Raw genomic sequence first — 17810 nt, 5'->3', positions numbered from 1 at the left:
ATATAGTTATTTCTGTTGGTATCATTTCTAGGTTTAATGAAGACGTATTATTATTATTAAGAATTAAGTGCATATGTGGAGAAGGTGTATGCTCTTGGACTGTTTTAGAACCGTTTTATTGTGGAATTAAAAAATAATTTCGTTATCAGCATCAGTTTCAGATTTGTTTCAATTTTCGAGTTGCGGAACTTCCATTGTCAGTGACTAAATATATCTGAGGTACCTATATATGAGCCGTTTACTTTGACAGTGGCGTAAGTCCATTTATGTTCGAATCGAGATATCGAAGGGTTTGCGTTGGATTAAATTTAAAAATATGGGTAACAGATAACATAGTTGTATAATGTTTTTGGGTTTCCAAGGGTGTCAAATTTATCATCCCAATTAGCATAATTAAGATTATTTAAGAAATAATATGTGTTTGATGGCTATGAATGGACTTACGCCACTTTCAAAATCAATGAAATGACGTTTTCAATTCTTAAGAAAGCACAAGTCCATAGGAAAAGTAAATTTCCCTTGAAATAAAAATAAATCTATACACTTTTATGTTATAAAATCAAAAAAATATTCAACTTTTATTCTTTGTTAAGTAATTTTTACATTAAAATTAATAATGTTTTATTAATTATTATTCAGTCTTCTCCAGTTTTTGCATGCGGGAGTGATTTAAAATAATTATGGTGTACAGGTGGTATATAATATAATAAATTCATTAAGTCCTTATATTTTAGATTGTGATTGGTCTCGTTTTTTTTCGTCCAAGTCGCACATTCCAATACATTTTTCGTGCATTTTATCTGTTTGCTGTAGTTTTAGTTCTGACTGCTTTATGTCCCGCAGACATTTACTCTGTAATATGCAATTAATTTGTTATAAACAAATTATTAACAAATTGCTGAAAATCACAAGAGAATATCCGGAGACCCGTATGAATCGGTCAGCGGATCGAAACTGAAATTTGAGATTAAATTGTTTATAACAAATTCATTGCACATTGATAATTAAACTGCTACCTTAATAATAAAACATAAAGCTGTGATCACAAAAAATTTTATTGCACAATAGAAAATTGTATTTTCCATATCCATTTGAAACTCTCACAACGGGACTTACGCCACTTTCAAATAAACTTTTTCATCACTTCATTAACCGGCATATTTTCGTTTTACAAAATTTTAATGATTTTAAATATATTAGTAACAATTTGCTTCAGAATGAAAAGATCATGTAAAAACGTAACTATTAAGATAGCTAACTCGATTTTTTTGGAAAATGGACTTACGCCACTTTCAAAATAAACGAATCAATATTTGGATACTGAAATGTTCATTCGAAATGCAAATCAAAATTAACAAATATTCGGTGTTCAATATCCCATGTTCGATCACGTAAATTACACCTCAAATTTTAAATTATACATATATTGCTGAGGCAAAAGTTGTGTGAGAAGAATTTATGTGGTACATACATAAACTTTTTATACTTAACAAAAACAAAAAATAATTTTATCAATAAATTAAATATGTGAATTAAATTCATTTAAAAAAAAAACTAGATATCAATGAAAACGAATAGCATTTCAAACGTTCCAGAAAACGGGGATTATACAGCAAAGGAATCCAGTGATCTTAATGAAGCTTTGCTTTTATCTAATAACCACAAATCCCAGCCACAACTTTAATTAATCTCACAAGAAGTCGAGCAGAATATCCTTCGAGCCGCTTCCCTTTGTCAGAAAGTTCCTTTGGTCGTAAGTTTTCGATCCCTCTAATTTCCAGAGGAGTAATTAACGCAATTATTAACGTTTGTCCTGGAACTTGCACCCACTATTTAATGTGTACCTTTGAGATTCCAACGAGGAAATCCGTTGCAGACGAGCGGTTCGCGACCTAACGCGTCGAGAAGCGGGTTCGACCAGTTCGACGTTAGCGTAGCCGAGATAGCATGTGTGGCTCGCGTGGAAGATTGTCATTCATTTTTTTCCAAGGCACCCGCGTAATTGGAACGGGAAGTGTTGTCTAATTGCGCGATTCCATCGGCGTACAATGGACTGCATACAGCGCCAAGAATTTGGGGTGATAATTGGAGAGTTAATAAATCATTGTGCAAAAGCACGGAGCAGATAAGTAGGACGCGAATTTTTAATGATATGCAATTAAATCGGGTATAATGAAGTGGGTGCTTTTAAATCTCCTTTATCTTTAACTCACCAACCAGCTATTACGCAGCGTAGTAAATTATTTTCAACAACGTAGCGGTGATCGTTCGTTGATCGTGGATATTATATGATGCGAATAATTTTGTAATATCTATGTGCTCGTATTTAATTAATACGATCTCAATTTGATATACGAGATGTGCTGAGATAAATGTTTGAAATTATGTCTGCACTATGTGATTTTTGGGAACAGCTGGGGGGAGGGGTGTATATTTTTCCATTTCCCATGTAAAATTTTATTTACTGAAAATGAGATGTTCTCTTTCTGTATTTTATGCGAAGGTTAAGAGCAACTCAGGTCTGTCTGAGTGGGAGAATGCATGCTCTTGTTAATATTTTGTTAAAGGGAAAGAGGGAAGAATTCAATGATTCTATATAGGTAAGTAATATACATAGATACATATAAAACATTGAGGGGGAATCAACGAAGTACTTATTGAAAATTTCGAAGATTATAAAATTGAAACTTTTCAAGAGCATATGTTTATGTTACTGAGAAGCATCGACTGAAGCTCCACTCAATATTTTTTCACAACGAACTTTCAAATGTAAAATCACCAATTATGTAGGGGAGACCGGGGCTAGTTGACTAACGAAGTTAGTTGACTAATTCCCTTTAATTTTTGTATTATGTTAACCAGCTTGCCATTTAATGTGTCACTGTGACAAAAATTTACGTGTTTTTTCAGTGAGAATAAAAAATCTAAAAAGGTCGACGGGAAGTAAATATTTTTGTTTCGACTATTTATGACTTTTTGTCCACTAATTGTAAGTATTGCTTGATGTTTTTTCATGAATATTTTGTGGGAACGTGATACATTGGCTATAATTTAGGGTATTTTATTTTATCCGGTGCGTGGAGGTTTTGTGCGTACGACCCTTAACATGTTGACAATGTCGGACGGGGTTGCTTGACTAATCATAGGAATACCACTACAAATTGCACTTTTCATCCTCAAGATGCAGTCGAGGCAAAGAGTTTAGCTGCTCAGTCCACTTCCCCCACCACAAATCCCTCCAAACTCACCCCTACCAGTTTAACACCCTATCTTCCCTTCAAACTCTCAGGCCTTCCAAATAGAACATAACAAATAAGTAGAAAATAATTACAGTATCTAACACATTGATACTTAATAATAAAAATAACAGTGTGAAGGGGTGAAAAAAAAAAATTTGTTGGTCGTAGGATATATATGTACGCCTTTCGTATAATATATTGATGGAATTGGCTGCGTATATATACGTCTTTCGCAGGCAAAGGGTTAAAACTGAAAAGTAAATGTCAAGTCAACTAACCCCACAGCTGGGGTTTGTTGACTTATTCGGCTCACTACTCTAAATATAATAAAAACTACGACCCAGACTCAATTAAAACAATTTTAAATATTAAGCCTTTATACCTAATGAAGTTTGTAAACTTTTGGTGTGCAACAAGTCAACAAAATACCAATGGTCTATTTATAAAATTTAGAAATGTTAAAAATTAGTGAACTAGTCCCGGTCTCTCCTACTATGAATAATTCTCTTATGACGATAGGGACATTCCACGCGAAATCGGACACTTTTTGGAGTAACATTTCGGATGTGGCTGAAATTTTAATATGTTGTAGTCTTTAGAGATATATAAACATATCTCGAAGGATTTTTTAATTTTGAAAAATGTCGATTTTACAGCTGTTTGAAGGTAAGTGCTAACTTTTTTTTCCAATAAATTATAACTATGGAAGTAGTAAACGGATGGAGATGAGGTTTACGGCGATTTGTAGAAAAGACATTGACGTTTTAAGAAAAAATTATTTCAGTTTCTGAAACAATTTTTTTTAACCATTTGTGTGCAATTATTTTAAACAATTGCAGTTTTTTAACAACGGGCGCGATTTTAAAAATCTGAAAAAAAAACAGAATATAGTTCTGTCCTTCCCCTTCATGGTCTAAGTGTCAAAAATATGGGCATTTTAAAATTGGCCTTGTAAAAATTGTCGAAAGTTGACGCTGCGTCGCCCAGCACCGTGGTACTCGCAGCGGCCAAGCGGCTATACCTGATATTCTTATACAGGATTCTCGAAATTGGTAAGTATTTGAAAAAAACTGAAGGAGGAAAACTGTTACTGTTTTTTATATCCAACATAATGCGGTAACTCAATTTTTGGTGTTCGCAATATTTTCCTTGAAACGAGGGTGACTTTTAGTTTTTTAAATGGAATGTTATATATTTGATTACCCAATATGAAAGCGACTGTCAAGAAAAATTCAACCATATGATACACTAATACCTTCAAGGCCACACAAGGTTAGGAATGAAAGAAAGAAATCTACTAGATAGATAGTTCAATATATTTACTTCATTCTCCTCCTCCCAGGTACCAGTCGAATAAATACAAGAACGATTTGACCCATACCTACTAATGTACAAAAAAAAGTATAGGCCTTTTTTAGGCTTTTTTATTTTGGAAACATCATAAATAATTTCCGAGTGAAACCGGGTAACGGGTCAGCTAGTATTAAATAAAACGTCAAATACAATTTACGAATCCACCTACTATGACAGTAATATTTCTATCCAATTCAATGTATGTAGGATATCCTTTTTAATAAAGAGGTAGTTCTACACCCAAGTACCATTCGAATAAATACAAAAACGATTTAATATAAACTGGATAAAACACCAAATACAATTTACGGATCCACCTACTATGATAGTAATATTCCTCTTCCATTCAACCCTACCGAATTTAAAGCATCAATTCTAATTTCCTCTTCCTCGAATTTAAAGCATCAATTCTAATTTCCTCTTCCCCGAATCGCCTCGTCAGTCCAATCATACCATAAATTAGCGAAACGACCGATAGAACGCTTTTACCAACATCAAAATCACTGGTAATGTATTCGGTACATTGTACATGACCCGCATGCCGTCGTTCGGTTCACAATTAACTGCCCATCCTTGTGTTCCCCGTTGCTTCCAGGAGAGGGACGTTTGGCCAGGATACACAGAATGCTCTGCTGAGATATCGAGACTCGACACTTTCGTTCCACGACCCTATCAGGAGTATCGGGCTCTAAATGAGACTGGATACAAATGCTACATACATACCTGTCCTAAATCAGCAATGTGTAATTGTATACTACTAGATTGCATAAAATACACTTGCCATAGAAAGTGTGTCAAAGAAGAAAATTTTACAAGATCCCCTTCTGAAGTGCTGTTTATACTATGTATATTAATCATGGTAACTCCATGTGTTTTACCAATAATTATCCCTAATTTCCTTCAATTTTACACATTTACTGTAGAAGTAAATTTTCCTGCTATACCCCAGTTAAAACTGAGGACTCATGTAGCCCATACAATTCTTTAAAAAAATCAGTAAATATACACCTTCACTACTAGAACCGTACATAAATTGTTAGAACAAATCGGGAAATGTATGACAATTTATTACATACAAGGAAACACCTTGAAGGATATTTGGCGATTTTGATGAAACTTACAGGAGAAGATATCGAACCCGCATATGCCCATTTGGAGCTTTTGTAAGAAGTAGTTCTGGACAAATATTTGACATGTATGTTTTGTTATCGGTAATCGTCCATGTTGAAGGATGAAAACAGCCCCTAAAGTTGGGCCTCGAAAATAATTTTCTAGAATATCTCGTGAACTATTAAGCGTAGGACAATTTTTTTTAAAGTGTGTGTTATTTAAAGATGAAAGCAGCCCCCTGCTTGGTTTATAAAAAAATAAATTTGGTTTAAACAATATATTAAAAAATGAACACGTTTTTGTCAACTTTCCTTGCAAACTGTTAACCAATTTTCACGTAAATTTATATATAGTCGGGTTTACTAAAGAAGGTTCCTGGACGGCCCATAGGCCGGCGCGCGTGGCTCGGAGGAGACCCAATGCCCGCTCCGTACTTTGTGCGACGTTGCCACGTTGTGTAGCAGAACGGACGTCTGATTCCATCTTCAAGCGCAACTGTGTCTCTCTCACTGGTGCAATAAAAGAGATTTCTTCATCTACAAGTCACTTCACGCCAAATCGATCACATTTTTAGAGAATTTGCTCCGAATGCAATATTATATGAATCACCTGAAATTATGGAAAGTTTTGAATCATTGTTTAACGGGTTTTGAACTTGGTTACAAAATATAGGAGTTTGAATTGTGAAAAGATGCTGTACTTATGAATTTCTATCTCGAAAACTATCAACAGCATTGAATTAATTTTTTTTTATTTGAATCGGGAAGAATTAATCTTTTAGAATAAAGCTTCCAAATTGTAAATCTATTTTTGCACGATAGAAATTTGTAGACAAATGTTCATTTCATTTTCGACAGGAATTCGTTCCTTTAAACATGGCTTAAAAGTATTACTCTAGGATGACATCATTAAAATTAACGCTGCAGTTATGTAGTCGCCTCTTGCTCAGTTATTACGGGCAGCTGACCATATACTTTGCACCCCAAATTATTTCAATAAAGTCTACAAACAATGTAAACAGAGCAAAATATTTTTACCTGAAACGGGGCGCACCACCGCCTTCAACACCTTACTGCGCCGTTAATTTCATCATTCGTGCGCGCTCAGCCTGCTCAGCGTTTGCGCATTCAAGTTTGGATCCGGTTTTAAGCACGACAATTCTACCCGCGCGCAAACCTCGACTCCAGAAGAGTGTACATTAAGAGACAGAAAGACACTTAGAAAAGGAAAACGACTCTTGAAACCAAGGGTTCGGCGTAGCGCGTGGACTTTCCGACAGTGCGGAAAGTTCTCAACGGCGCGCCGCGCCTGGCAGCCAAGCCTCTGCGAGTAACTACAAGCGGTAGGAACTGAACGCCTACCTTGACAGACATAAAATGATGCGAACTTTGGGAATTTTTTAAAACCAAACCATTAAATATATTTACTTCCAGCTTTGTGGTTTCATTTCTCAATCTTTAGAGAATATGAAAAATAAAATTGTATGCAAAAATAGTGGTTATATCCGGAGTTATACTGCTTCAAGTAGAGTGCCTAACAAAACTCATATGCGCACTGTTAGCATAAAATCAGCCGTTGTAGTTGTCTAAAATAATTTTTTTTAAATTTGTGTAATCTGTATGAGTGTGGCTATCGCCGGAAGTTGAATAAATGAGAAATACTGAAAATTTAAAAAAAATGTCAGTTTCTAAAACAGACATCGATTTCTGCAAAAAAATTCCCTGCTTTTTTAAGTCGCAAAAGTCTAATTTTGCAAACACCGAATACCTAATTTTAGTTCCGGCGAGAATGGGACATCTACTGAAGATATATGCCAAGTTTGATGTAAATCGGGTGATTGGTTTTTGATATATCATGCTAACAAATTCGAAAAACATCGTTTTGAGAAAAAAGCGTTTAAAGTTTTCAATACCGTTTTTTTTAAATTAATTTTTTTTTAATGTTGCCTAAATATGTACTAATATAGGCATAATGTTTTGAATTAATATAATTTCTCTTTTAAAAAATCCCAAATATCGCGCTCCTTTTCAGGCCGTCAAGATAGGGGGACCCCTTAAATTGCGTTCATTTCCTACCGCTTATAGCAGCTCGCAGAGGCTTGGCTGTCAGGTGTGGCGCGCCACGCAAAAGTCCGCGAACGCCGCGGCGTACGTGTAGCGCGCAAGAGCGGATGCAAGAGCGCCCATGTGAAGGGCCCTAAAGTTCATGTGCATCCTCGCATTCCACGCGCTACACGCGCGCACGTTAATCAAATACTGGTAGGGGTAGCTAATCTTGCCAGTGAAGGAGAAAATTTATGGTGATGGTGGTTATTCGGTCTTCGATGATAGATATGCAACGCATCCCTCTCTGCCGTGTAATGGATATCTCCACAAAATTACCTTTTCTAAAAAAAGGTACAAAAAAGTGCGCCAAGTATGCGCGCACACGCAGACGAACGAAAAAAAACCGTCGTAAATTTATTAATGTGCTATATTTAGGCTTACAAAACTAATGATATACAAACATTGCGCCAATTATAACAAGGACTATTTGTACAAACAATTGGATTTAAATTGAATAAAAGATTCATAATTTTGAGAAACAAAGAAGATAATAATGTTAAGCAGATATATTTTTATAGAAGTAAATATTTAAATACCAATAAATATTTTATTCAAAATACTTGACGCTGCGCTCCCAATTGATGTTGCTAAACTGAATAAATATGTATAAATTGCATTAATATTTTTCTTTCTTTCTTGTCTCAGTGGTGTCTTGTCTTATTTTATTATTTGTGCCAAGACAATTAACATTTTTGGTTTCGCAGCGCCAAGTATTTTGAATAAAATATTAATTGGTATTGAAATATTTATTTCTATAAAAATATATCTGCTTAATATTATTATCTTCTTTGTTTCTTAAAATTATGAATCTTTTATTGAATTTAAATTCGATTGTCACAATAAATTTTTTTCTCTGACGTAGGTCACACTGCATCATCTTCTGCTTCGATTATCTGTAAATATATAAAATCCACATTTTAGTTACAACATTATGTAGAACTTATATCGAAATAGAGTGGCCCTTTGCTATAGTAAGTGTAGAGACTACAAAATATGTTCGAAGGAAGTAAGAGCGTGACAGAAAGTCTTTTCACAGGAAATTTAAATGCTAATGGTAATTCAGCGAAAATGAACAAAGAGATCCAATATTTTTAACGCACAATTTACTGGTGTAGGAATAAAATTAATTCAGTATGTTTATTGGTGAATTGAAATAAATATTGTTAATGGGAAACTAATCAAATTAACGAATAACGTGGCAACTACTGTGGATTTTAAAGTATTACGAATATCTTTCACAAATGATTGAAAAGTATCAAGGGAGATGCGTTTTCAGCGTACTTTCTTCACTAATGTGACTTGCTCTATCTTGCAAAGCAGTCCGCCGTAATTTTCTTAATTCTTAATGCTATGTCTTTTGACAAATTTTGTCGCTTTACATTATTTGACAAATTTCCAGAAATTTGTGCGAAACAAGATGCTTCTCTGTCTATCTAACCTTCTCCGGACAGCACCCAAGTCTGTGCGTCCCCTTCGTTTCTATAAGCTCTACATGAAAAGTCTATTAAAAAATTTTGGCGACTTACCATGTTAATTGAGAAAATAATTCAGTGTCTTATAGGTTTAAAAACACGTAACATTTCAGAATGTTGACAACTTACCTTATTTGACACTTGGCAGGTTATGATTGAATTGATTGACACTAGGTTACGTTACTAGCGACCTGAATGTAGATGCTTGTTGTCTTTTTCTTAGACCATATATACTTATAGACACGGCTTCAGATAACTGCCTTGACGCAAAGATTAAATCATCTACGTGACGTCACATGTGGGCAAAGTAATGATGGAAGTTACAGCGATGTATAAATATTTCCGAAAATGCGATTTAATCACTGTCTTTGCAATTCTTTATACAAAATGTTTGCACCTTTATTAATAATTATTCAAAAATTATTCACAGAAAAAGATATAACCTCACTTGTACATATGGTATGAGGTACTATCCACCATTTTGAATTATCTTTTGCCCACAAGTGACGTCACTTTTGCCCACAAGTGACGTCACTTTTGCCCGTTATCTTTGCTTCGCTATGACTCGTAGCTTCATATAGAGCAGGTCGAGTCTATAGGTATATATGGTCTAAGGTCTTTTTCGTGCTGCGTGAATTGGTGGTACATTTTCTCACCCTTTCATGTTCCCCTCTTGCCCACACTTGACGACGACGATGTTAAACAATGTTATAAACTTAATCTCAAGAACATAAAATTCGCCAAATTGGAACTTTGCATTGAAATACCTCAGCTCATAAGCCACGTAGGAACAAAACGAAGACATTTTTTTATGTAAATTAAACCCAAGCTATCCTTAAGATCATTCAAAACTTAATCGGATCAACCATTATTGAGATTCGATAATGGAAGGGTTCTTCCAAATCCTGCTCGGCGTAATATAGGCACGGTCGTCTCGCGCTGCGCATGAACTTGGCGCGAGACACTACCGTGTCTCTTGATAGCGCTATCGATTGGAAAGATACGACAGTCGCTCTTACATCCTTGTCGATGTTGAATATTCATAGTTCATCTACGGTATTGTTCTCTAGATGATCCTCGGATCAGGGGCCTTTACCTTGATAAGCTGCCTCGTGATTGATCCGATTTATCGAGCTGCAATTCAAGGGTTGTGTGCAATAAGGGAACTAGCGCTCGAAAATGCGAGAAATTATTGTCCAAACGCAAAGAAATATTGGCAAATTAAATATTGTTATACTGAGTTTTAAAAAATATAGTGTTGTAAAGTTTGTCACGACACACATTTTTTCTATTTACAGTTTGTTTATCTAATCATTACTATTTGAGCTAAAAATTATAAACAAAAAATTTGTCATCTTCCCAAAATCATTATTTCTTTAAACATAAATTGCGATAACTTGAGTAAATATTAACGGATCGTTATGAAACTTAAAACATAACTTCAGGAAACACTAGCGAAGCCGTAAAATGTATGCACAAAACCCTTATGTTAACTGGACATAACCCATGTTTTTCAACGTTCGCCGTTAAAAAGTATCAAGGCAATTTTGGGGTACATATAACTTGCAGAGACAAAGTTTTTCACCAATTTTCACACAGATTAATAAATAATTGTAGAAAATATGACGATATTTATAAATCCCGCGCGGCAGTCAACGCGAGTGCTAAGACTGCTAAAAAGCGCATTATACGCGGCCGCTGACCGCATTATATCGGTGGCGCGCGAGATTCATATATATCGTCATATCTTCTACAATTATTTATTAATCAGTGTGAAAATTGGTGAAAATCTTTCTTGTATATTAAGGAAAAACTTTGTCGCTACAAGTTATATGTACCTCAAAATTGCCTCGACACTTTTTAACGGCGAACGTTGAAAAACATGTGTTATATCCAGTATTACTTTTTAATTAAATATTATTACATGTGTTAACATAAGGTTTTTGTGCATACATTTTACGGCTTCGCTAGAGTTTCTTGAAGTTATCTTTTAAGTTTCATAACGATCTGTTAATATTTCCTCAAGTTATCGCAATTTATGTTTAAAGAAATAATGATTTTGGACGATGAAATTTTTTTTGTTTATAATTTTTAGCTCTAATAGTAATGATTGGATAATCAAACTGTACATAGGAAAGATGTGTGTCGTGACGAGCTTTACAAGACTATATTTTTTAAAATTCAGTTTAATAATATTTAATTTTCCAATCTTTCTTAGCATTTGGAAAATAATTTTTCCCATTTTTGAGCGCTAGTCACCTTATTGCATCTGATCCTTCAGTTCATCAAAGTTCTGTGCCCGTGCCTCGATCGAGTTACCAACGGGCCTTTTCTTCTTTGTTACAAGGAAATTGTTGCAGTTGAAAGTACCTACTATGAATGAGTCATCATGCAAATTCTGCTTGTAAGTGATTTATTGGACACGACATATCGAGGGAGAGATAATATGTTGCCCCAATGAGTGGGGCAATCATTCGTTTGAAGTTATTTCATCATTTCATCAAAGGAGTCATTCTACGTTAAGTTCATTGGTTCTTGCACTTGTAAAAAGGAGATTTCGCTAAAAGTCAAATATGGGCATTCCTCGTGAAAGTAGGGGTGCGGTGGAAGGGGGGGGGGTTACTCATAATTGTATCTATATCGAACTTGTTTAAGAAATATATTACGTCAAAGTTAAAATTTTTATAGAGCCCCATTCGCTCACTTATTTTGAATTGCTGAAATTGCACTCATGGAGTCACAAAAGATATCAAGTTTTTTGTTGCTTTCCTTAAATCTAAGTTCTATAGCATCTTTTAAAGCGGTAAGTTCACAGAACAAAATGGTGGCTCAATGGTGGAATTTAACTTTTATAAGAGTACGTCCAAATATAATTATTGCATATCCAGTGCCAATTTTGGGTTTTGGCACTGCCTGTGACTAAATTTTTGTCACACGAAATTTATTGTTAAATATCTCGTGAACTACCGAGTATTTACACCATTGCCCTTTCATGGGTCCAATATTTTTCAGTTCTCTATTTACCATCAAAATTTTTTTAAGGGGGGATTTGCATGTAACAGCCTTCGAAATTTATGATTTTTTTTTTAAACTATTGTTAATGTTGTATTAAACTCTTTTGGTATATAAGGCGGCATCTTAAACTTTTAGATTTTTTTATTTCGAACCTTATTATTATTTATTAATTATTGTGGAAACGTGTTAACTCTTTGACGTCAGGTGTAGCACCTGTTACAGCCATCTGATTGCAAAAAGAAGAAAATTTTCTTCAAGTTAAATAATTCACGTTGTGACTGGACCTAAAAATTTAATTTTATTGTTTATTTATAACACTTTTTTCGTCGATATAAAGAATATTATGAAAAATTTGTCGAAGGAAAAAACTTACTTTTTCTTTCAAACGCTATAACTCTTTCAATTTTTCAATTTTTTTCTTCGAAGTGGACCAATCCCAGCGTAAACTATCTAACTATAAAAAACTTCTATTTCTTTTGCAATCGGATGACCGTGCTAGGTGCTACACATCCCGCCAACTGGAGTTACATCGTCGAAAAGGTGGAAAAGATTCCACAATAATTAATAAATAATAAGGGGCAAATTTAAAGATGCCTCCTTATATCCCAAAAGAGTTTAATCCAATATGACCAACAGTTTTTTCAAAAAAATTCTTAAATATCAGTTACTTTTGGGGTTGTTAGACGAGAATGCCCCCATAAGTTTGGAGTGCAACTCTTCGTGTGGCCCCCTCTTAAGTGTCCAACATCAAACAATCATATTCCTCGAGATGTCATGTCACCTAGGAGTCCCTATCCACGATCTAAATCGTCCCAAGCATAAGTTTGTTCCAGTTTCCACGGTTTCCTTGAAACAACGGCTGGGAGCACGCGTAACACGCAGCCCTTAATCAAAGTTATTACGATTCGTAAAAACTTTATTCGCACAAGGTCGAGGCATCAAGGAGCATGGCAAGCCCTCAAGGCACAGCTTTGTCGAACGCGAATTTCCCGGGACCCGGGATGGCCTTTATTAAATTTTTTATTTCCCTCCCCCGTTGGTGGGGGGTGTTAAAAGAAACGCGCGCGCATACACGCACGTGACAAGCCCAACACTGAATTACCCTGTGAGCACAGACGTTTCATGTAGCTGCACGCTTCAGCGTCGCTTCCTCTTCCGCGAGATATTCATCATCGTCGCATTATTAACGCGATCGTCTTTGTGCAGGAGCTTAAGCTTCGCTGGAGCTTCTTCTTGGGACTTGTGAGATATTGGTTACGATCCCACCGATGCAATTAAATTAGCATGTGCAACAGACAGGAAATGAAGTTATTATTTACAACGATTTACGATGGGTCACCTTTTCGAGCTTAGAGTTTCTAAATTCACAATACATGGTTGAAATGTTTAGTGGTTTTGAAAATATATACATATGTGCCTTGGCAGTTTTGGGAAACGATATGTTTTCTTCTAGAATAGTGTAAAGTAAAGGAGTCATTCTAGGACGAATTGGTTATTTCTTGCACGCGACGTTAAGGAATTTGGATGAAACTAAAATTTAATATAGTTGACGTGAAATTAGGGGGTGTTTAAGTCACCATTTTGCTTGTTTTGAATTTGTTTATTAAATATAGGGCGCTAAAATTTGCAATTTTCTGCTTATTTACGCGAAGGTAGACTCTAGAAAAATACAAACTTTGATGTCCTTTATTCCGTAAATAGAAAATCCTAGTTTCACGTCAACTAATTTAGATCAAAATTTCATCAAAATCTATTGAAAAATACTAGTAACACTTCAATTTGTTGATAACGTTATCTAACATAAACGCTGTAGTCAATTACTCGTTAATTAAAAATTGTTCAAAAATGTATGTTTTATAGGAATTTGAACTTCTATATGCAAAAATAACTTAGATTTACCCCATTAGGTAGGGGAGACCGGGGCTAGTTGACTAACGAGGTTAGTTGACTAATTCCCTTTAATTGTTTTATTATGTTATAAATTATGTTGCGATTCCCGATATTGAAGCGTATGAATGCTTGCCATATAATGTGTCACTGTGACAAAAATTTGCGTGTTCTATCAGTGAGAATGAAAAATCTAAAAGAGTTGGCGGGAAGTAAATATTTTTGTTTCGACTATTTATGAATTTTTGTCCACTAAGTATTGCTTGATGTTTTTTCATGAATATTTTGTGGAAACGTGATACATTGACTATAATTTAGGGTATTTTATTTTATGGGGTGCTTGAACGTTTTGTACGTACGACCCTTAACATGTTGATAATGTCGGACGGGGTTACTTGACTAACAAAGGAAGATCCCGAACCCGAAACTTCAAAAAATTTGGAAACTTTGTGAATGTGTAGGGGTTTTCCTCCTGATTACAACGCAATTTTTGTCTGCTGCCCAATTTCACTCGAAGGGGGTGAAATAAACCCCCGAAAATTCGGTTATTTTCCGATTTTATGTTATAACTCGCGAAATGTAAGAGATAGAAAAAAAATTTCAAGACAAAAGTTACTTCTTTTAATTAGATCTATCATTTGGTGAAAAAATATTTTACAGTTCACGAGTTATAACAGAAAATCGGAAAATAACCGGATTTTCAGGGGTCAATTACACCCCCTTAGAGTGAATTTGGGCAGCAAACAAAATTTGCGTTGTAATCAAAGGGGAATTCCCTACATATTCACGAAGTTTCAGAATTTTTTGAATTTCCGGGTTCAGGATGTCCCCTTGTAAGCATAGGAATACCACTAAAAATTGCACTTTTTATCCTCAAGATGCAGCCGAGGCAAAGAGTTTAGCTGCTCAAATCCACTTCCCCCACCACAAATCCCTCCAAACTCACCCCTACCAGTTTTACACCCTATCCTCCCTTCAAACTCTCAGGCCTTCCGAATAGACCATAACAAACAAGTAGAAAATAATTACTGTATCTAACACCATGTTACTTAATAAAAAAATAACCGTGTGAAGGGGTGAAAAAAAAATTTGTTAGTCGTAGGATATATATGTACGCCTTTCGTATACTATATTAATGGAAGTGGCTGCATATATATATATATGCCTTTCGTATATATTGATGAAACTCTGACAGCGTATACATATATATGCCTTTCGCAGGAAAAGGGTTAAAACTGAAAAGTAACATACAAGTCAACTAACCCCATCATATTTGTCAACTCACCCTACAGCCGAGGTTTGTTGACTTATTCGTCTCACTATTATAAATATAATAAAAACTACGACCTAGACTCAATTAAAACAATTTTCAAAATTAAGTCTGTATACATAATGAAATTTTGAATTTCTCAACTTTTGGTTTCCAATAAGACAACAAAATACCAATGGTGTATTTATAAAAATTAGTCAACTAGCCGCGGTCTCCTCTACAGAACTTCCTTTGACATTTTTACTGAACTCACAACTAACTGATGTGGCTTGGCGACTCAGCATTTATAGTTAAAATTCTAGTATGTACATGTGTAGAATAATATTTAGGTGTAGTATGAAAATTGTTGGTATTCTTCGAATTCAGCAGGCAAAAATATATAAAAAAAACAGCTAGAATATTGAAAAAAGTTTTGTTCATCGCAGGCCTGTGTTATGAGACATTAAACGCAATACAGTTATCCCCAACATTTCTTGGAATCCTTCGGTCGAGACTGAGGGAACGAAAGAGTCGACGGCAACTTCGTGTCAACAGTTTCGTTCCTTCTCGCTCGCGCTTCGATTTTCTCACTCGCGGCATTGGCCGCTCGGAATAGTAGGGTGTGTCAGATTTGTGGGTAAATTAAAAATTTTTGAAAATTTTAAAATGACTAGTGACAAAGTAATGCTGTTTTTAATTCTGAATCTGAAACTATCCTCAGAAATTGATTTGAGTGAGGTTTAGCTACATCAAATCACAGTTGAAAGAAGTGAAAAATTAAGTAAGATTTAACTACAAATTACATATTCATATATTGCTTAAAGTGAGTCTTGCTTACACAAAAGCATGAAAATGAAAAAATAAAATGTGTGGAAATTAATATTTATTACATTCACATGAAAATGTATGGAAATGATTATTTATTACAAAATAAAAAATATGTGACTTTGGCAACAGATCTAGCCATGTGTCATCTATGTAGTAAATTTAATGCTATTTAACAAAGCTCACCAAAGAAGCGATATCTTATTTGCCTCTGTTGCGGTTCATAAGCTCAATTATTAAATTTTTTAAAAATAATTTTACTAATTTTCGTATTTTTCTATAATTAAAAATGAAATTCCAATTAGCTAAATAATGCGTTACACCAAATTTAAAGGTAGTGGTTAATTTTAAACCTGAAATTGTAGCGTTTTTCCACTAGTCGTTTTTAAGAATAAAACATTGAAAAAATTGACACACCTTTACTGTAATCAACTTACTATGTACTTACGGTACAAGTAACGTGTGATTACGTTCACAGATTAACGAACCTTCGATTCTTCCAAATCTTCCAAATCAATAAAAACCGACATCCAACTGTGGTATCCTTCCTTGAAGAAATAATTATCCGAAAGTAAAAAATAAAGCTGTAACTCAGAATCAGCATCACATCAAACATACACCTGTCTCAACATTTTCCTCATTTTCACAGTTTGAATTCCTCACTGCAATACCTTCCACATATTACGGAACACCCTACATACTAAATAGTTATTCATCGTCGAACGCAAAACACCTGCTCAATTACATGAATCATTAAGCCGCGTATTCACCTGCGCATTCGCCCCGAATGTGCATTCGGCGCGCGCCGATTTTTTACTCGTCCGGTTTTCGGCGCGCATCAAAACGCGCATTCGGGTCCGAACAATACCATGAAATAGATGCCGCAAATTTCACACAACCCCGAACGCGCGCTAAGCGCGCGGCGAACGAGGAAAAAATCGGTGCGCGCCGAATGCACATTCGGGGCGAACGCGCAAGTGAATACGCGGCTTTACACGAAGCACCGTTCAACATCCGCGTGGCCACAACTCGCACTTACAACCCATTACACTCGTTTCAGTCTCGCCACGCGCACACATAAGGCTGTGCAATAATAAAAGAGAATAACGTCCTCGAAAATTGTTGCTTGTTACGGTAATTTCCCTCGTATTCCGCGAACGCTTTCCTGGCAGCGTCTTAGAGCCGGAGGACGCAAGCGACGGTCGTAAAAACGTAGCAGAAAACAGTAGCAAACAGGCGTGCGTCGCGGAGACGGTGCGGGGAGAGTAAGTATGACAACGGATAAGGGGAAAAAGAATGAACGATGTTGAAAGAATAGCACAAGAGGAGAAACGGTTACAAATAAGAGAGAATTGTCTACAGCTTATGAGAGTGTTTCAGAACACTGTGGTCGCGCTGTTTTATCGTGGAATGTATATGCCGTACCATAAATGCGAACAATATCACACGGAGATCTTTTACCTAGTCATACACGTTACTCAAATCCTTAGCTGAATGTTCGTGGCATTGAAGGGGGTAAACAAATACTGCTACACGGATGTTTTAATTGGTCTTC

The 17810-nt window shown here is 35.4% G+C and overlaps 1 protein-coding gene across 1 annotated transcript in view; it reads right to left on the bottom strand.

The window, feature by feature from the left end:
* Positions 1 to 17810, bottom strand: part of 5-ht2b (5-hydroxytryptamine receptor 2B) — a 308974-nt gene that overhangs the window by 244322 nt on the left and 46842 nt on the right. The gene's annotated exons all lie outside the window — the stretch shown is intronic.

The sequence above is a fragment of the Andrena cerasifolii genome, chromosome 16 (assembly GCF_050908995.1).
Source record: "Andrena cerasifolii isolate SP2316 chromosome 16, iyAndCera1_principal, whole genome shotgun sequence".
In the NCBI taxonomy this organism is placed as follows: domain Eukaryota; kingdom Metazoa; phylum Arthropoda; class Insecta; order Hymenoptera; family Andrenidae; genus Andrena; species Andrena cerasifolii.
This window is presented reverse-complemented; position numbering and strand designations above follow the sequence as displayed.